Consider the following 22,628-nt stretch of genomic DNA (forward strand, 5'->3'; position numbering starts at 1 on the left):
CCCTAGCAGCTATAGAGAAATATATTCCGATTTGGACCAAATACTAATAAGTACAAGTCATTGTTCACCTGTCTAAAACCAAATTTTGCTCTTTTTAGTAGCTTTATCTAAAAATAAACCGCTCTGAACCATAAACAACACGGACGTCGAAAAGCCTAGCATACGTCACAGTGTCAAATTTCAGTGAAATCGGATTATAAAAGCGCCTTTTATTGGGCCAAGACTTTTCATCGAGATATCGATCTGGAGCGATTTCGACCAAGTTGCAGATACATGTCGAAGAGCCTAACACAACTCACTGTCCCAAATTTCGGCGAAATCGGACAATAAATGCGCCTTTTATGGCCACAAAACCTTAAATGAAGAGATCGGTCTATATTGCAGCTATATCCAAATCTGTACCGATCTAAGCCAAATTGAAAAATAATATCGAAAGTTTTATCACAACTCACTGTCCCAAATTTCGGCGACATCGGACAATAAATGAGCATTTAATGGGCCCAAAACCTGAAATCGAGGGATCGGTCTATATGGCAGCTATATCCAAAACTGGACCGATCTGCGCTAAATTAATGAGGGATATCAAAGGGCCTAACACAATTTACTGTCCCGAATTTCAGCAAAATCGGATAATAAATGTGGCTTTTATGGGCCTAAGACCCTAAATCAGAGGATCGGTCTATATGGCAGCTATATCCAAATCTGAACCGATCTGAGCGAAATTGACAAAGAATGTCGAAGGGCCTAACACAACTCACTGTCCCAAATTTCAACAAACTCGGATAATAAATATGGCTTTTATGGGCCTAAGACCCTAAATCGGAGGATCGGTCTATATGGCAGCTATATCCAAATCAGGCCCGATCTGGTCCAAATTGACGAAGGATGTCCAGGGGCCTAACACAACTCACTGTCCCGAATTTCAGCAAAATCGGATAATAAATGTGGCTTTTATGGGCCTTAGACCCTAAATCGGCGGATCGGTCTATATGGGGGCTATATGAAAATATAGTCCGATATAGCCCATCTTCGAACTTAACCTGCTTATGGACAAAAAAAGTGTCTGTGCAAAATTTCAGCTCAATATATCTTTTTTAAGGACTGTAGCGTGATTTTAACAGTCAGACGAACGGACATGTCTAGATCGTCTTAGATTTTTACGCTGATCAAGAATATATATACTTTATAGGGTCGGAAATGGATATTTCGATGTGTTGCAAACGGAATGACAAAATGAATATACCCCCATCCTTCGGTGGTGGGTATAAAAAAGCTCTAACAGATGGTAGAAATGTCAAATCCTCAGTCGTTTATATGTGTTTGCGGAATGATCCTGGGCGACATGGAACGGAGAAATTTTAAGTTATTTTATTAAAATATTGGGTTTTAAAGTCTAAACCTTTCTGTTATAGATTGCAGCACTAACATTTAGAAATGCGTCATCTGTTTGCAAATGGATCAACTGAATGGAGATGCCACTACGAACAGAGAGAGGGCAGAGTGGTAAAAATTGATCATGCAGCATTTATCTTTGTTATGGTAAAGTATCGGTCATTAAAATAAAGAAAAATTTTATATAGGAATTTCGTTGCGGTTGATTGCTGTATTGTTTTTTTAAATTTCCCCATAAATAAAAGTTTATTTAGTAGAGTGCGAATATCCAAGTTTGTGCTTAACTGTCAGAGGGTAAGGCTCAACGAACGTATACAGAATCAGAGCTATAGGAGAGTAGGTTATGTAACAGAAGTGTCATTTTCTATGTTTTGAAAGCGAAAGCTTAGTGGAGCGAGTTTGATTGAAAATTTAGCTCAAAGATAAGAAGCCTTCCATTTATAGTCCAGCCCAAGTGGCGTGCCGATAAGCACAATTTTTTTTCGTTTTGACAGCTGATTATATGAAGCGAAAATAGTTGTTTTCAATGACTTGGCGAACGAATAGAGTGACAACAAAAAAAGAGTGAAAAGTTCGGGCCGAATCTTACATATCCATGGTAGAGGGCATGGATCTCATTTGTAATTTTTTTGCCCGATATTTCTTTATAGGCATATTGGTTATGCTTTTGGAGTTAAAGTAATTGTGCAACATGTCAGCCAAAATTGAATAAGGATTGACCCTACAGTGGCTCAAGAATTAAAATCGGGAGATCGGTTCATATGGGAGCTATATCAGGTTAAGGGCCCATTCAGACCATATTTGACATGTATGTGGAAGGTCATAGGAGAAGTCGTTAAAATAATGTTTAGCTAAATCGCATAAGAATTGCGCCCTCTAGAGGCTCAAAGAGTCAAATTAGGAGACCGTTTTATATGGGAGCTATATCAAGTTTTAAAGCTGTTTGAAAAATGTTTAGCACAGATGTTGGAAGTCATAACAAAATATCTTATACAGCATTTGAGACAAATCGGATAAGAATTGCAGCGTTTAGGGGCTCAAGAGGGGGCCCAATATATGGGGGCCATTTTCTATCCTAACTGACCTACACTAGTAGGAAGTATTTGTGCAAAATTTCATGCGCCTAGCTTTATCCATTCGAAAGGTAGCGTGCTTTCGACAGATGGACGGACCGACATAGCTAAATCGACTTAGAATGTCAAGACGATAAAAAAATATACATATATATTTTGTTGGGTCTCAGATGAATATTTCGATGTTTTACAAACGGAATAACGAAATTAGTTTATGATGGAGGGTACAAAAAGAAAAAACTAATTTAGTGGTCTAGGCCGTAAGTTTTTGTACTGAAGTCATAAAAGGATAATGATTATTGTCGCAACTACTTTTGAAGGAATATCCAGTGCTCAATTTATTTCTGATATTTTGACGTGTGACATTAGATAGGCCGGCAAAAGTGGAAATTCGATTGAATTCAAAAATAGACAAAATGATGGCAATGTGATGGGAATCCACAGTGAGCATCACCAACCACAAATTCAGCGCCATATATTGGGAGATAGAAATTATTTGAATAGGCAAGCACCACGAACAAAGAAAAAGAGAGCGAAAGGTACAGGAGAGTGTGTTCAAAGTTGATCATATGCTTTTGATTACTGTTTTGACAAGTTGTCTGTTCTTCGAATAAATAAAATAAAGGAACTAACCTTTGAATGTTTCAGTATTATTTTTTTAACCCTGCTACCCTGGGACAAGCTTCCACAATAGTTTAAAAGTTCTATAAGAACATGGCCGCAAAATATATACGTAACTTAGCGAATGCAAAGAAGAGTAATTGAAAAGAGAGTTATATATGGTGTAAAAGGAAGTGCAGCGAAGCGGGCCGGGTTCAGCTATCTTATATATAACAAGTAAAAGCGTGCTAAGTTCGGCCGGGCCGAATCTTATATACCCTCCACCATGGATCGCATTTGTCGAGTTCTTTTCCCGGCATCTCTTCTTAGGCAAAAAAAAGGATATAAGAAAAGATTTGCTCTGCTATTAGAGCGATATCAAGATATGGTCCGGTTTGGACCACAAATAAATTATATGTTGGAGACCTGCATAAAATGTCAGCCAATTCGAATAAGAATTGCGCTCTTTGTGGGCTCAAGAAGTAAAATAGAGAGATCGATTTATATGGGAGCTGTATCGGGCTATAGACCGATTCAGACCATAATAAACACGTATGTTAATGGTCATGAGAGAATACGTCGTAAAAAATTTCAGGCAAATCGGATAATAATTGCGACTTCTAGAGGCTCAAGAAGTCAAGATCCCAGATCGGTTTATATGGCAGCTATATCAGGTTATGAACCGACTTGTACTTTATTTGACATAGTTGTTGAAAGTAACAATAAAAAACGTCTTGCGAAATTTCAGCCAAATCGGATAGAAATTGAGCCCTCTAGAAGCTCAAGAAGTCAAGTCCCCATATCTGTTTATATGACAGCTATATCAGGTTATGAACCGATTTGAACCATACTTGGCACAATTGTTGGATATCATAACCAAATACTACGTGCCAAAATTCATTCAAATTGGATAGGAATTGCGCCCTCTAGAGGCTCAAGAAGTCAAGACCCAAGATCGGTTTATATGAGAGCTATATAAGGTTATGGACCGATTTGAACCATACTTGGCACAGTTGTTGGATATCATAACAAAACACGTCGTGCACAATTTCACTACAATCGGATAAGAATTGCGCACTGTAGAGGCTCAAGAAGTCAAGACCCAAGATCGGTTTATATGGCGGCTATATCAGGTTATGGACCGATATGGCCCATTTACAATACCAACCGACCTACACTAATAAAAAGTATTTGTTCAAAATTTCAAGCGGCTAGCTTTACTCCTTCGGAAGTTAGCGTGCTTTCGACAGACAGACGGACGGACGGACGGACGGACGGACAGACGGACGGACGGACGGACGGACAGACGGACGGACATGGCTAGATCGACATAAAATTTCACGACGATCAAGAATATATATACTTTATGGGGTCTCAGACGAATATTTCGAGTAGTTACAATCAGAATGACGAAATTAGTATACCCCCCATCCTATGGTGGAGGGTATAAAAATCAATTTGTGTTTGTTTCTCAGTTGTTTGTTTGTTTCTTATAGACTCAAAAACGGTTGAACCGATTTTCTTGAAATTTTCACGGATGGTGCATAATGATCCCGTGATGAAAATAGGGTAATGCATTTTTTGATATCTGAAGGGGGAACGGACGCTCCCTTCTTTCTTTAATTGGCTATGACAGAATATTTGTTCCACTAGCCGAAAGTAGAATAGCGTTCCATACGTCTCGATCTTCTGCGCTCATTCTAAAATCTCTGACACCAAGTTTACGAAGTATTTCTCACAACTTGATCTTTCCATCGGGCTTTTGGTCTTCCCGGTTTGCGTGTACCACCGTGTTTGCCTTCAAAAGACTTCTTAGCTGGAACTTCTTCATCCATTCTGACAACATGACCTAGCCAATGCAGCCGTTGTATTTTGATTCGCGTAACTATGTTATCGTCGTCATACAGTTCATACAGCACGTGGTTCATACGTCGCCTACATTCTCCGTTAACGCAAAATGGTCCATATATTCTACGAAGAATTTTTCTCTCAAATACTCCCTCATCTGCTTTCAAAAGTATCCCTTGTTCAGAACCATATAACAGCACGGGTAGTTTCAGTGTCTTGAATAGTGTAATCTTCGTCTGTCGAGAGGTGGCCTTGTTTCTAAACTGCTTACTTAGTCCAAAATAGCATCTGTTTGCCAATATTACTCTACGCTTAATTTCAAAACTGGTGTCATTCGTTTTGGTTTCGTAACCGAATTGTGGATTTTTCATATAGTCGTCGTTGGCAATTTTTTTCACAGCTTGTGACTCTGTAATTGCATTCTTTCTTCTGTCAGTTATCAGCTGTTACTTTTAGCTTGCTTTAGAAAAAAAGTGTAAACAAGTAAAAGCGTGCTAAGTTCGGCCGGGCCGAATCTTATATACCCTCCACCATGGATCGCATTTGTCGAGTTCTTTTCCCGGCATCTCTTCTTAGGCAAAAAAGGATATAAGAAAAGAGTTGCTCTGCTAATAAAACGATAACAAGACATGGTCCGGTTCGGACCACAATTAAATTATATGTTGGAGACCTGTGTAAAATTTCAGCCAATTCGTATAAGAATTGCGCCCATTGGGGCTCACGAAGTAAAATAGAGAGAACGATTTATATGGGATCTGTATCGGGCTATAGACCGATTCAGACCATAATAAACACGTTTGTTGATGGTCATGAGAGGATCCGTCGTACAAAATTTCAGGCATATCGGATAATAATTGCGACCTCTAGGGGTCAAGAAGTCAAGATCCCAGATCGGTTTATATGGCAGCTATATCAGGTTATGAACCGATTTGAACCTTATTTGACACAGTTGTTGAAAGTAAAAATAAAATACGTCATGCAAAATTTCAGCCAAATCGGATAGGAATTGCGCCCTCTAAAAGCTCAAGAAGTCAAATCCCCAGATCTGTTTATATGACAGCTATATCAGGTTATGGACCGATTTCAACCATACTTGGCACAGTTGTTGGATATCATAACGAAATACTTCGTGCAAAAATTCATTCAAATCGGATAAGAATTGTGCCCTCTAGAGGCTCAAGAAGTCAAGACCCAAGATCGGTTTATATGGCAGCTATATCCGGTTATGGACCGATTTAAACCATACTCGACACAGTTGTTGGGTATCATAACAAAACAGGTCGGTCGAAATTCCATTCCATTCGGATAAGAATTGCGCACTATAGAGGCTCAAGAAGTCAAGACCCCAGATCGGTTTATATGGCAGCTATATCAGGTTATGGACCGATTTAAACCATACTTGGCCCAGTTGTTGGATATCATAACAAAACATGTCGTGCAAAATTTCATTTCAATCGGATAAGAATTGCGCACTCTAGAGGCTCAAGAAGTCAAGACCCAAGATCGGTTTATATGGCAGCTATATCAGGTTATGGACCGATTTGAACCATATTTAGCACAGTTGTTGTATATCATAACAAAACACGTCATGCAAAATTTCATCCCAATCGGATAAGAATTGCGCACTCTAGAGGCTCAAGAAGTCAAGACCCAAGATCGGTTTATATGGCAGCTATATCAAAACATGGACCGATATGGCCCATTTACAATACCAACCGACCTACACTAATAAGAAGTATTTGTGCAAAATTTCAAGCGGCTAGCTTTACTCCTTCGGAAGTTAGCGTGCTTTCGACAGACAGACGGACGGACGGACGGACAGACGGACGGACATGGCTAGATCGACATAAAATGTCACGACGATCAAGAATATATATACTTTATGGGGTCTCAGACGAATATTTCGAGTAGTTACAAACAGAATGACGAAATTAGTATACCCCCCATCTTATGGTGGAGGGTATAATAGGATATAAGAAAAGAGTTGCTCTGCTATTAAAACGATATCAAGATATGGACCGGTTCGGACCACAATTAAATTATATGTTGGAGACCTGTGTAAAATTTCAGCCAATTCGTATAAGAATTGCGCCCATTGGGGCTCACGAAGTAAAATAGAGAGAACGATTTATATGGGATCTGTATCGGGCTATAGACCGATTCAGACCATAATAAACACGTATGATGATGGTCATGAGAGGATCCGTCGTACAAAATTTCAGGCATATCGGATAATAATTGCGACCTCTAGGGGTCAAGAAGTCAAGATCCCAGATCGGTTTATATGGCAGCTATATCAGGTTATGAACCGATTTGAACCTTATTTGACACAGTTGTTGAAAGTAAAAATAAAATACGTCATGCAAAATTTCAGCCAAGTCGGATAGGAATTGCGCCCTCTAGAAGCTCAAGAAGTCAAATCCCCAGATCTGTTTATATCACAGCTATATCAGGTTAAGGACCGATTTCAACCATACTTGGCACAGTTGTTGGATATCATAACAAAATACTTCGTGCAAAAATTCATTCAAATCGGATAAGAATTGTGCCCTCAAGAGGCTCAAGAAGTCAAGACCCAATATCGGTTTATATGGCAGCTATATCAGGTTATGGACCGATTTCAACCATACTTGGCATAGTTGTTGGGTATCATAACAAAAGACGTCGTGCGAAATTCCATTCAATTCGGATAAGAATTGCGCCCCCTAGAGGCTCAAGAAGTCAAGACCCAAGATCGGTTTATATGGCAGCTATATCAGGTTATGAACCGATTTGAACCATACTTGGCACAGTTGTTGTATATAATAACAAAACACGTCGTGCAAAATTTTATTCCAATCGGATAAGAATTGCGCACTCTAGAGGCTCAAGAAGTCAAGACCCAAGATCGGTTTATATGGCAGCTATATCAGGTTATGGACCGATTTGAACCATACTTAGCACAGTTGTTGGATATTATAGCAAAACACGTCGCGCAAAATTTCATTCTGATCGGATAAGAATTGCGCACGCTAGAGGCTCAAGATCGGTTTATAAGGCAGCTATATCAGGTTATGGACCGATTTGAACTATACTTGGCACAGTTATTGGATATCATAGCAAAACACGTCGTGCAGAATTTCTGTCCAATCGGATAAGAATTGCGCACTCTAGAGGCTCAAGAAGTCAAGACCCAAGATCGGTTTATATGGCAGCTATATCAGGTTATGGACCGATATGGCCCATTTACAATACCAACCGACCTACACTAATAAGAAGTATTTGTGCAAAATTTCAAGCGGCTAGCTTTACTCCTTCGGAAGTTAGCGTGCTTTCGACAGACAGACGGACGGACGGACGGACGGTCGGACGGACGGACGGACGGACGGACGGACGGACAGACGGACGGACGGACGGACGGACAGACGGACGGACATGGCTAGATCGACATAAAATGTCACGACGATCAAGAATATATATACTTTATGGGGTCTCAGACGAATATTTCGAGTAGTTACAAACAGAATGACGAAATTAGTATACCCCCCATCTTATGGTGGAGGGTATAAAAAGGGATATTTGATTAAAGTTCATTTTACAATAAGTTTTATTAAAAAATGCATTTACTTTCTTTTAAAAAATCCCCAATTACTTTTTGGGCAACCCAATATATAGACCAATAACGACAATGAAAGGTATTTTAGATTAGAAAACGTGTCTTATATCCAATTGTCGGACCAAGTGTTTGGAGGTCCACCCCAACCCCAAAACACCCCTAAATCAGACATATCTACCAACCATGGCAATATGGGACTCAAATGAAAGGTATTTACAAGTAGGATACGAATTTTATATCCAAATGTGGGACCAAGTTTCTGGGGGTTCACACCTTCCCCAAAACACCCCCTTATTTACTGACCATGGCAATATGGGGCTTAGACAAATGGCATTTGAGTGTTAAATACGAATCTGATATCCAAATGTGGGATCAAGTGTTTAGGGGGCCCGCCCCTCCTCAAGAATATGCCCCAAAGAGGACAAATTTACGAACATATCAATATGGGGCGCAAATGAAAGGTCTTTGTGAGTTAAGCACGAATCTGATATCAATTTTCGGGAAAAAGTTTCTTTGGCCACCCCACCCTCATAACACCACCCAAATAGGAAGTATTTGCTGACCATTGGAATATGGGGGTCAGATAAGAGGTATTTTAGAGTCAGACACGCATCTGATATATATTTTCAAAGCCGTGTCACTGAGTGGCCGCCCAGTCCCCCAAAACACAGCCCACACGGGTCATGTTTGCCGACTATGGAAATATGGGGCTCAAATGAAAGGTATTTGGGAGTAGACCCAAATCTGATATCAATATTCGGGACCAACTGTCTAGGGGACGTCCCATCCCAACAACAACCCCCGAATAGGACGTATCTCTCACCAAGACAATTTGGGTCTTACAAACAGTAAAGCGCAATATTGAAAGTTTTGGGGCCCATACACCAAACCGGACATATTTGCTGACTTTTGCAATAAGGGGTTTTAATGAAAGGTATTTGAGATTAGAAAACGAAATTGATATCTAATTTCGAGGCCAATGCCATTATGGGGTTCAAATAAATGATATTTAGATACATGAGAAAAGAGCACTTATCTGATATTTTTCAGGGCTTAGTGTTTGGGGGACATATTTACCGGCCATGTCAATGTGGGTCTCTATAATATTGATACCCACTTCCGGGACCAATTTTCTGCGGGTCTACCCCTTTCCCAAAATGGACCACAAACAGCAATTTATTCACCATCGCAATATGGGGCTCAAATAAAGGTATTTTGGAGTTAAATACGAATATCCAACTGTGAGACCATGTATTTAGGGCACCGCTCTTTCTCCAAAAATTGCCCAAAGTATAAAAATTTGCCGACCATGCCATTATGTGGCTCAAATGAAAGGTATTTGAGACTGGAAAACTAATTTGATAACCAATTTTGGGGCCAAGTATTTGGGCGACGCCTCGTATATACTCTACTTAAACCAATGGTAATATGGGGTCTAAATAAATGGTATTTGCGACAAGAGCACGATGCTGATATTTTTGCAGCGCCAAATGTCTAGGGGACCACCTAACCCTCATTTGGGTCAATATGGGGTCTAAGTAAATGGTATTTGCGACAAGAGCACGATGCTGATATTTTCAGGGACAAGTATCTAGGAGACCGCCTCACCCTCGTAGCTCATAAATCGGACATCATGAAAATATCGGGCGGATATAAAGCCTTTTTAGAATAGCATTTAACCATCCGACCAAATTCGTGGTCCAATAAAGATCATATGGAATTCAGATAAAGGCATTTATATTGTTAGTCAAGCGATATTCATATACATTTTTCGTAGCATGGCATTTCACTAAAAGCTTTTTTTTTGTCGAAAATAAATATTCAAAGGATAATTTTGTTCCATATAAAGTAAAAGAAGGCGCAACGGAGCGGGCCCGGTTCAGCTAGTATTATATATATACGAGTTCTCGGGACCTGAATAAAATATGTTCGAGACCAGCCCCTATTTAAATATAACTATGGATATATTAGAGGAGTTAAAATAAAATAGGGTGATTATTATATCCTTGGTGGTGGGTATCCAAAGATCGGTACGAACGAACTTAACACGATTTTCTTTGTATTGATTAACCGATTTTCCTGCTATTAGGTGCAAAGAGATGTATTAAGCCCTTTAATATCCTTCCCTAACATGGTGGAAAACGAACTACATATATTTAGATATATGCAGATCAGTATTCCGTTTTACCGTCTCCAACAGTGACGTGTTGAATTTGGTCAAAACGGGAATATATTTGGATATAGCTGCGGATTATGAAGAAGAGTGGTTAGTTAATAAATTGGGACTTTTAAAGATCTATGAAAAGTTTTTGCATCGATAGTGACTGCGTCGCAAAATGGTCCATCCCCTAAGCCAAACTGTGACTTTTTCTGGATGCATTGGTAGCTCTTGCAATGATTCTCTCTGACCTGCATTCCAAAATCGAAAGTTCTGCTTAATTACATACCAATTGAGCCAAAAATGAGCTTCGTCGCTGAACACAATATTTCGTTAAAAGTGGATCTTTGGCAAACTTTTCAAGAGCTTGAAATTTTGCACAAATACTTCTTATAAGTGTAGGTCGGTTGGGATTGTCAATGGGCCAAATCGGTCCATGTTTTGATATAGCTGCCATATAACCCGATCTGGGATCTTGACCTCTTGAGCCCCTAGAGAACGGAATTCTTATCTGATTTGGCTGAAATTTTGCATGAGATGTTTTGTTATACAAAACATCTGTGTCAATTATGGTTCAAATCGGTCCATAACCTGACATAGCTGTCATATAAACCGATCTGGGGTCTTGATTTCTGAAGCCTCTAGAGGGCGCAATTTCTATTCGATTTGGCTGAAATTTTGTTTCGTTACGACGTGCAACAACTGTGTCAAGTACGGTGTAAATCGATTCATAATCTGATATTGCTGCCATATAAACCGATATTGGATCTTGACTTCTTCACCCATTAGAGGACGCAATTCCTATCCTATTTGGCTGAAATTTTACATGAGATGTTTTGTAACGGTTCAAGAGGACGTAAATATTATCCGATTTGGCTGAAATTTTGTACAACGGCTTCTCCCATGATCTTCAATATACGTGCCTTATTTGGTCTGAATCGGTCTTCAGCCTGATACAGCTCCCCTATAAACCGATCTCCCTATTTTACTTTTTGAACCCCAAAGGGCGCAATTCTTATTCGATTTCGCTGAAATTTTTCACATAGCTTTCTACTATGGTCTCCAACACTCAATTCCATTAGCATAGCAACTCATTTCTTTTATCCTATGTTAGTCTAAAAAGAGATACCAGAAAGACCTCGACAAATGCGATCAATGGTGGAGGGTATATAAGATTTGACCCGGCCGCTTTTACTTGTTGATATTAAAATTCAATAACTTGCAATGGTTGTTCGTTTGTAAGAGTATTCATGGTTAAATAATAGACCAAACTGAAGATGTTTGACATTGAAACAAAACACAAAACGTACGTAAGCTGCTTAAACCAGTGTTACCATAAAGATAATAGCTAAAATATCATCCTGTATATTCGAGTCGGTGGGTATACCGATAACCCTTTGAGGATGAAGAATTAACCGCTTGATAAAGTTATGATTTTTTTGCATATTCGTTCTTAGAATAGTCCTATTTATTTGTAAAGTGTCGCCTAAATGGTAAAAATGTTGCTCTTTCTATGAATAATATCATGGGACATATATGTCCCATTCATCCTCAAAGGCAATTATTTGGATAAAAATTTGTTTTCGAATAAAGTTTATAATTCAAACTAAATTAGATCGTGTATTCTGCCAGAAATGAAACCACCATACAAATAATGCATGACCGAATTGTTTGGTGACTATACAGTGCTAGTCAAAATGCAGTGTATAAAATAATTTTATATAAAAGTTTATGTTTCATCCTCGAAATTTAGTAATTATACAAAATACGAAAATTAGTTAGTTTATTTCTGAAATAACGTTCAATTCAGAGATGAAACAAATTTGAGGTTTTTGGCAAAAAAAAAAAAAAATTAAAGTATGGCTTTTGTACACATTATGTTGGCGGTTACTATAAACTTTCTTGTGTGACAAAAATCTGTCAAACCCAATAAAAGAGAGTTATCTGGATGCCCAAGAAGCAAATTCGGGGCTATATCTATATTTAGAATTGCCTGGGCCGTATCTTATTTGGGTATTGAAGGTAATAAGTGGACTATGAATGATTAATTCCAGCCAAATTGGATAAAACTTAAGGCTCATATGGGATCGAGAAGCCAAATCTGGGGACTTTGAGCTGTATTCTTATCCAAACCCATATGCCCTAATTACCTTTATTAATAAACAAGTATTTATGCAAAATTTAAGTCGGATAGGTTTGGAAATCGACTTTTCGAGGCGAGATGAGTAAAAATATTCTCTCCGTCATATGATGGTGAGTATAATAAAGATTTTCCGCCTTAAATTATGGCCTTGGCAAGTAAAAAATATTGAAAATGGCGACTGGCCTCAAAAATATAGGCCTAGATCTATTTCGAGCTAAATTTTTTCAACATATTAATGCTACTACTTTAAATAATGGAAGATGAAATCTAAGCATTCGTAAACATTTTCAAAACTTGTTCTCAAACTCCGAAATTTAACGCCGATACTGCTTCAAAAGAGTATCCGTTGTAATTATGTTACGTACTGAAATGATTACTATTACAACAGGAAACTGCACCTCGTTTAACAATTCGACGTTCTAATTTAGCTAATTTTGGTGCTATATCTACTAGTTAATGTTTTTTCAGTGTCTTCATGCTTTTGTATGTATACTAAAATATTTTTTTACCCTTTTATTTACGAAATCAATTTGTGTAAAAATTTACCAATAATACCAAAAATTTTTGTTGCTAGTCTATCCAGTCTTCGAAATACATACATTTTAAATTAATAGAAACAAGTAAAAACGTGTTAAGTTCGGCCGTGCAGAACTTCGGATACCCACAACCATGGATATATTAATCATATCATTTTATTAGAACTCCACTACCGCCATGGATATATAAATCATCCTATTTTATTAGAACTACCATATATTGGGTTGCCCAAAAAGTAATTGCGGATTTTTCATATAGTCGTCATATAGTTTTTTCACAGCTTGCGACTCTGTAATTGCATTCTTTCTTCTGTCTGTTATCAGCTGTTACTTTTAGCTTGCTTTAGAAAAAAAGTGTAAAAAAAGTATATTTTAGTTCATTATATTATATATTAAGTTCATTCTAAGTTTTATTAAAAATTCATTTACTTTCTTTTAAAAAATCCGCAATTACTTTTTGGGCAATCCAATAGATATAACTATATAATATATCTAACTATCGTCTAATCTTCACCATATGTAGGTAAGATGGCAGGACGCTTAAAACAACTTTCATTAAATATACCGTATCGGGTAATAAATAAAGTGCCAGATGGGTCTATATGATAGCTATATCTACACATAGTCCGACCTGAACAATATTCTGGACGGATGTTGGGAGGATTAAAACAACTCAATGTTTTAATTTTACAGAAATCAGGTAATAAATGCAGCTTTTCTGGGCTTCAGACCCATAACGGCCAGATCCGTCTATATGGCAGCATTATCTAAATACGTATAGTCCGATCTGAACCATATTTGGGGCAGATGGCAGTAGCTCATTGTTTCAAGTTTCAGCGAAATCGGTTAATAAATGCAGATTTTATGGGTTTCGGGAACTAAATCGGCAGATCGGTCTATATGAAAGCTATATCAAAATAAAGTCCGATATGAATAGTCCGATATGGAACTCAAATGAAAGGTATTTGCGAGTAGAGTGCGTATCTGATATCCAAATATGGGATCAAGTTTCTGGGGGTCCACCCCTTCCCCAAAAACATCCCCCAAAATGGACAAATGTATGACCATAGCAATATGGGACTCAAATGAAAGGTCTTTGGGAGTAAAACACGAATCTGATATCAATATTCGGGAAAACGTGTCAATAGGGCCACCCCACCCCCATAATACCACCCATATTGGAAGTATTTACTGACCATTGCAATATGGGACTCAAATAAGACGTATTTTAGAGTAGAACACGAATCTGATATATATTTTCAGGGCCAAGTCACTGAGTGGCCACCCCATCCCCCATAACAGCCCCAAAACCGGTCATTTTTGCCGACTATGGAAATATGGGGCTCAAATCAAAGGTATTTGAGAGTAGACCACGAATCTGATATCAACATTCGAGACCAACTGTCTAAGGGACGTCCCACCCCAACAACAACCCCCGAATAGGACGTATATCTCACCAAGACAATTTGGGTCTTCAAGACAGTGTGGCTCGATATTGATAGTTATTTGGGTCCATACCCCAAACCGGACATATTTGCTGACTTTTGCAATAAGGGGTTTAAATGAAAGGTACTTGAGATTAGAAAACGAATTTGATAACCAATTTCGAAGCCAATGGCAATATGGAGTTCATATGAAAGGCACTTGATACATATGAGAATAGAGCACGATGCTGATATATTTTCAGGGCTTAGTGTGTGGGGGACCACCCCACCCCCTAAAACACCCCTAATTCGGCCATATTTTCCGACCATGTCAATGTGGTTCTCGAATGAAAGGTATTGCAGAATTGAGCACGGAATTGATACCCACTTTTGGGACTAACTTTCTGTGGGGGTAGCCCTTGCCCAAAATACCCCACAAGCAGCAATTATTTACTTACCATCGCAATGTTAGACTCAAATAAAGGTATTTGGTATTTGTATTTCGAACACCGCCCCTTCCCCAAAAAAAACCCCAAAAAGGTAATAATTTACCAATAATGCCAATATGTGGCTCAAATGAAAGGTATTTGAGATTAGAAAACGAATTTGATAACCATTTTTGTTTGAGGAACGCCTATAAACTCTCCTTAAAGCAATGGCAATATGGGGTTTAAATAAACTTAAATGACATTGAAACCTCAGAGCGAATTCTTAGTACAATAAAGATGATATGTGTAATGTACCGTTAGTATGTCAAAATACGTCAGGACAAGTCCCTTCTATAGACAACCACATTTTAAAGAAAAACTATGCTAGGAAAAGGACGATTGGAGCCATTAATTGTGCTAGCAAGCAGTCGACTGAGGGGTTCGTGTCCTTTCCTTAGCAAGCCCCAAGAATGGACGACATAATTAAAATTTTATAGGACCGATTCATCAGGAACCAAAACAACAAAACAAAGCCCCATATTCCTGTGAAGTTTAATTTACTATGCAAAAATATCCATCAATTTGCCCTAAGTGGTTCTCTAGATGTTCTGAGAAACCCTCGCATCTTTACCCACCCTACCGATGGTTCTACTAGCGACTAATTTTACATAGAACCCCATATTTACGCTATTTACCTGAAACTTTAATTCATCTCTCCCCTATAACCTTTTGGAAAAGATACACTCATAAATATTCTATTTCAATGACATTTTGAACAATTCGCTTATTTTATTAAATAAAAAAAAAATTCATGGAACATATATATTGTATGGACTATTAGCTATCATTAATATGCGTAAACAAGTAAAAAGGCGTTAAGTTCGGCCGGGCCGAACTTTGGATACCCACCACCTCGGGTATATATGTAAACCACCTTTCATCAAAATTTGGTGAAAATTTCATACCTTATGTCCCATATCAGTTATTGTATATCAAAATAAGTTCCGATTTGGACCATATACTAATAAGTACACTAGCTATATCTAAAAATAAACCGATCTGAACTATATACGACACGGATGTCGAAAAGCCTTACATAAGTTACTGTATCAAATTTCAGTGAAATCGAGATATCGGTCTACATGGCAGCTATATCCAAATCTGGACCGATTTGGGCCAAGTTGCATAAAAATGTCGAAGAGCCTAACACAAAGCAATGTCCCAAATTTCGGCGAAATCGGCGGACAATAAATGCCTCTTTTATGGTCCCAAAACCTTAAACCGAGAGATCGGTCTATATGGCAGCTATATTCAAATCATGACAGATCTGGGCAAAGTTGAAGAAGGACGTCGAAGAGCCTAATTAAACTCACTGTCTCAAATTTCAGCGACATCGGACAATAAATGCGTCTTTTATGGCCCCAAAACCTAAAACCGAGAGATCGGTCTATATGGCAGCTATATTCAAATCTGGATGGATCTGGGCAAAGTTGAAGAAGGACGTCGAAGAGCTTAACTAAACTCACTGTCTCAAATTTCAACGACATCGGACAATAAATGATCATTTTATGGGTCTAGAACCATAAATCAAGAAATCGGTCTATATGGCAGCTATATCCAAATCTTTACCGATCTGGACCAAATTGAAGAAAGATGTCGAAGGGCCTAATACAACTTACTGCCCCAAATTTCAGCAAAATTGGATAATAAATGTGACTTTAATGGGCCTAAGACCCTAAATCGGCGGATCGGTGTATATGGGGGCTATATCAAAATATAGTCCGATATAGCCCATCTTCGAACTTAACCTGCTTATGGACAAAAAAAGAATCTGTGCATAGAAAACAACAAACAAGTAAAAGCGTGCTAAGTTCGGCCGGGCCGAATCTTATATACCCTCCACCATGGATCGCATTTGTCGAGTCCTTTTTCCGGCATCTCTTCTTAGGCAAAAAAGGATATAAGAAAAGAGTTGCTCTGCTATTAAAACGATATCAAGATATAGTCCGGTTCGGACCACAATTAAATTATATGTTGGAGACCTGTGTAAAATTTCAGCCAATTCGTGTAAGAATTGCGCCCATTGGGGCTCACGAAGTAAAATAGAGAGAACGATTTATATGGGATCTGTATCGGGCTATAGACAGATTCAGTCCATAATAAACACGTTTGTTGATGGTCATGAGAGGATCCGTCGTACAAAATTTCAGGCATATCGGATAAAAATTGCGAGCTCTAGGGGTCAAGAAGTCAAGATCCCAGATCGGTTTATATGGCAGCTATATCAGGTTATGGACCGATTTGAACCTTATTTGACACAGTTGTTGAAAGTAAAAATAAAATACGTCATGCAAAAATTCATTCAAATCGGATAAGAATTGTGCCCTCTAGAGGCTCAAGAAGTCAAGACCCAAGATCGGTTTATATGGCAGCTATATCAGGTTATAGGCCGATTTGAACCATACTTGGCACAGTTGTTGGATAGCAAAACACGTCGTGTAAAATGTCATTCCAATCGGATAAGAATTGCGCATTCTAGAGGCTCAAGAAGTCAAGACCCAAGATCGGTTTATATGGCAGCTATATCAAAACATGGACCGATATGGCCCATTTACAATACCAACCGACCTACACTAATAAGAAGTATTTGTGCAAAATTTCAAGCGGCTAGCTTTACTCTTGCCAAAGTTAGCGCGCTTTCGACAGACAGACGGACGGACAGACGGACGGACAGACGGACGGACATGGCTAGATCGACATAAAATGTCGCGACGATCAAGAATATATATACTTTATGGGGTCTCCGACGAATATTTCGAGTAGTTACAAACAGAATGACGAAATTAGTATAACCCCCATCTTATGGTGGAGGGTATAAAAAAGGATATAAGAGAAGATTTCCTCTGCTATTAGAACGATATCAAGATATGGTCCGGTTTGGACCACAATTAAATTAAATGTTGCAGACCTGTGTAAAATGTCAGCCAATTCGAATAAGTATTACGCTCTTTGTGAGCTCAAAAAGTAAAATAGAGAGATCGATTTATATGGGAGCTGTATCGGGCTATGGACCGATTCAGACCATTATAAAGACGTATGTTGATGGTCATGAAAGAATCCGTCGTACATAATTTCAGGCAAATCGGATAATAATTGCGACCTCTAGAGGCTCAAGAAGTCAAGATCCCAGATCGGTTTATATGGCAGCTTTATCAGGTTATGAACCGAGTTGTACTTTATTTGACATAGTTGTTGAAAGTAACAACAAGTAAAAGCGTGCTAAGTTCGGCCGGGCCGAATCTTATATACCCCCCACCATGGAGCGCATTTGTCAGTTCTTTTCCCGGCATCTCTTCTTAGGCAAAAAATGATATAGGAAAAGAAAGAAAGAAAAACTGCGCACTCTAGAGGCTTAAGAACTCAAGACCCAAGATCGGTTTATATGGCAGCTATATCAGATTATGGACCGATTTAAACCATACTTGGCACAGTTGTTGGATATCATAACAAACCACGTCGTGCAAAATTTCATTTAAATTGGATAAGAATTGCGCACTCTAGAGGCTCAAGAAGTCAAGACCCAAGATCGGTTTATATTGCAGCTATATCAGGTTATGAGCCGATGTAAATCATACTTGGCACAGTTATTGGATATCGTAGCAAAACACGTCGTGCAAAATTTCATTCATCGGATGAGAATTGCGCCCTCTAGAGGCTCAAGAAGTCATCGACATAAAATGTCGCGACGATCAAGAATATATATACTTTATGGGGTCTCAGACGAATATTTCGAGTAGTTACAAACAGAATGACGAAATTAGTATACCCCCCATCTTATGGTGGAGGGTATAAAAACGTCTTGCGAAATTACAGCCAAATCGGATAGGAATTGCGCCCTCTAGAAGCTGAAAAAGTCAAGACCCCAGATCGGTTTATATGGCAGCTATATCAGGTTATGGGCCGATTTGAACCATACTTAGTAACAAAACACGTCGTGCAATATTTCATTCCAATCGGATAAGAATTGCGCACTCTAGAGGCTCAAGAAGTCAAGACCCAAGATCGGTTTATATGGCAGCTATATCAGGTTATTTACCGATTTGAACCATACTTGACACAGTTGTTGGATATCATAAGAAAACACGTCGTGCAAAATTTCGTCCCAATCGGATAAGAATTGCGCGCTCTAGAGGCTTAAGAAGTCAAGACCCAAGATCGGTTTATATGGCAGCTATATCAAAACATGGACCGATATGGCCCGTTTACAATACCAACTGACCTACACTAATGAGAAGTATTTGTGCAAAATTTCAAGCGGCTAGCTTTACTCCTTCGGAAGTTAGCGTGTTTTCGACAGACAGACGGACGGACGGACGGACGGACAGACGGACGGACATGGCTAGATCGACATAAAATGTCACGACGATCAAGAATATATATACTTTATGGGGTCTCAGACGAATATTTCGAGTAGTTACAATCAGAATGACGAAATTAGTATACCCCCCATCTTATGGTGGAAGGTATAAAAATATATATGAAGTAATGATTCAAGTTTGAATGAATATCTCTACTGTCTATACAATTCCAAAACATTTTTCCAATTATCGCAAATAACTCTACGAATAACAAGTAAAAAGGCGTTAAATTCGGCCGGGCCGAACTTTGGATACCCACCACCTCGGGTATATATGTAAACCACCTTTCATCAAAATCCAGTGAAAATTGCATACCTTATGTCCCATAGCAGTTTGATCCAGATCCGATTTGGACCAAATACTAATAAGTACAAGTCATTGTTCAATTATGTATTACAAAGTATTGGTCTTCCTAGTAGCTATATCTAAAAATAAACGATCTGTGCCATAATGCAGAACTATGTCAAGGGGTTTAACCTAACTCAATGTCCCAAATTTCGGCGACATCGGACAATAAAAGCGCCTTTTACAGGCCTAAGGCCATAAATCAGAGCATCGGTCTATATGATAGCTATATCCAAATCTGGACCCATCGGAGCCAAATTGAAGAAGGATGTCGAAGGGGCAAATAAATCTCCCTAAATCTGAGGATCGGTCTATATGGCAGCTATATCTAAATCTGGACCGATCTGGTCCAAATTGACGAAGAATGTCGAAGGGCCTAACACAACTCACTATCCCAAATTTTAGCAAAATCGGATAATAAATGTGGCTTTTATGGGCCAAAGACCCTAAATCGGCCGATCGGTCTATATAGGGGCTATATCAAGATATAGTCCGATATAGCTCATCTTCGAACTTAACCTGCTTATGGAAAAAAAGACTCTGTGAAAATTTCAGCTCAATATCTCTATTTTTGAAGACTGTAGCGTGATTTCAACAGACAGACGTACGGACATGTCTAGATCGTCTTAGATTTTTACGCTGATCAAGAATATATATACCTTATAGGGTCGGAAATGGATATTTCGATGTGTTGCAAACGGAATGACAAAATGAATATACCCCCATCCTTCGGTGGTGGGTATAAATAATAAGATTTGAAAGGAAGTCGGCAAATTGACCATTACAAAACCGGACAATTCTGCCACCGTGGTGTCGAGAATTGGCAGGAAAAAGGGAGATTAAAGGTCAAGGTCTAATGTCCTTAGCGTGATATGTGCCGTCAAATTTTCCCTGCAAGTTTTCGTGGATGTAATAGTGATTTCCACTCTTCTCCCGCACTCTAGCCTTAATGAACATCGGTGAAAGTTTTGCGCTAAAGTTCTTATCCGCCGAACTATGGGCAAAGTTTCGTCCATATACTTCCTAACCCACCTGGAAAGTCTGTGGCCTCGATCTAAGATCGTACTGTCGTCTATTTCTTTCGTGAGATTCCCTTATCCTCTGACGCAGATTCTGTAGGCAAAGTTGCAAGCGGTCGTCCTTTGAAAGTGAAAAGGGCTCGTTCAAAAGGTTTAAACTCAGTAATAGTGGATACGAAGAGGCATGAGCTATCATATCCATTCTAAAGACAGCATGATAAGGAGAGCTACTTATGGATTCATGAAACGAGTTCCTAAGAGAACAACTAATCGCACTAATTGTTTCGTCCCAACAACGGTGGTCTTTACCCAAACATGCCCTGATGCCGGCAATAAGGGAGCGATTAATGCGCTCAGAGGCATTACTCTATTGTCACTAACGACAGTCTCCGGTACTCCGTAAATATGGAAAACGTTACTTTCAAGAAATCTAATGATGTTTTTCGTTGTGAAAGATTTCAATTGGTAAGATGATCTAGTACTATCAGCAAACCTATGTTACCGGATCGACTTCGGGGGTATGGACCTAAAAGGTCGATGTAAAATCGTTGGAAGGTGCGTATGGTTACCGTTGGGTTACCCATTGGTGGTCGCATTGTGAAATTGGGTGCCTTCGTCGTCCTGCATGTCTGGCAATCCCGAACGTAGTTACGGACGTCCTTCACAATTCCTGGCCAAAAGAAATTTCTTCGGAGAAGCTCGAGGGTTTTCGCCATTCCACCGTGAGCCCTTACAGGATAATTATGAGCCCTGGATATTACCTGAGTCCTTAGCTTGTACGGAATCCACAACTTCCAACCCCGAGCCTCCTGGGCCTCCTCACCAGAGTAAGGGTCTACACGAATGTAAATATATCTATCGACCCCCCTTATGTCGGGATATTTCGCCTGATTTGTCATCACTTTCATCTTCAATTCCTCATAGTTGGAATCAAGAAAATGTGAAGAGTCCAAATCTATCTCCGCTTCTGACATCTCTATCGCGGCTACCTCCGGTAAAGGTATACTGGACAATGCGTCTGGTACAGCATTGTCCTTGCTCTTCCGATGGCTAATATGGAATTGATATGCCTGGAGTTTAAACACCCATCTAGCTAGTCTACCACTGAGATCTGGCTTATATTCCTGGGGGTCGGTCAGTTCAGTACCGAATCTACCTTGTCAGAGTCTGTAGAAATGCCTCCCCGACCAATAACAAAACCCAAATAGTTGATCTTCACCGAGCAAAACCTGCTCTTCGCAACATTAAGTGTTAAATTAGCCTTCCTAAACTGAGATGCAAGGCGCATCAAAACCTCAATGTGAGATGAAAAGTCTTTGGACACCACAATCAAATCGTCCAAATAACCAAAAGTGCAGTGTCTCAGTTCGGGGGGAACCAATTGATCCATTAATCGGCACATTGTTTGTGGAGCCGTGCATAGACCAAACGGCATCACCACAAATTGGTAGAGGGGTCTACCGGGGATAGTGAAGGCGGTGTAAGCTTTCGAATTCTTGTCCAGTGCAATCTGCTAATACGCATCCTTAAGGTCCAGCTTGGAGATGAGATTCGCCTTTGGAAGCCTGGAAAAGATACCATCTATGTTTGGAAGCGGGTATGCGTCCTTTCTGGTAACAGCATTTAGGATACGCGCATCCAAACACAGG

This window comes from Stomoxys calcitrans, chromosome 1 (genome assembly GCF_963082655.1).
Source record: "Stomoxys calcitrans chromosome 1, idStoCalc2.1, whole genome shotgun sequence".
Classification (NCBI taxonomy): Eukaryota; Metazoa; Arthropoda; class Insecta; order Diptera; family Muscidae; genus Stomoxys; species Stomoxys calcitrans.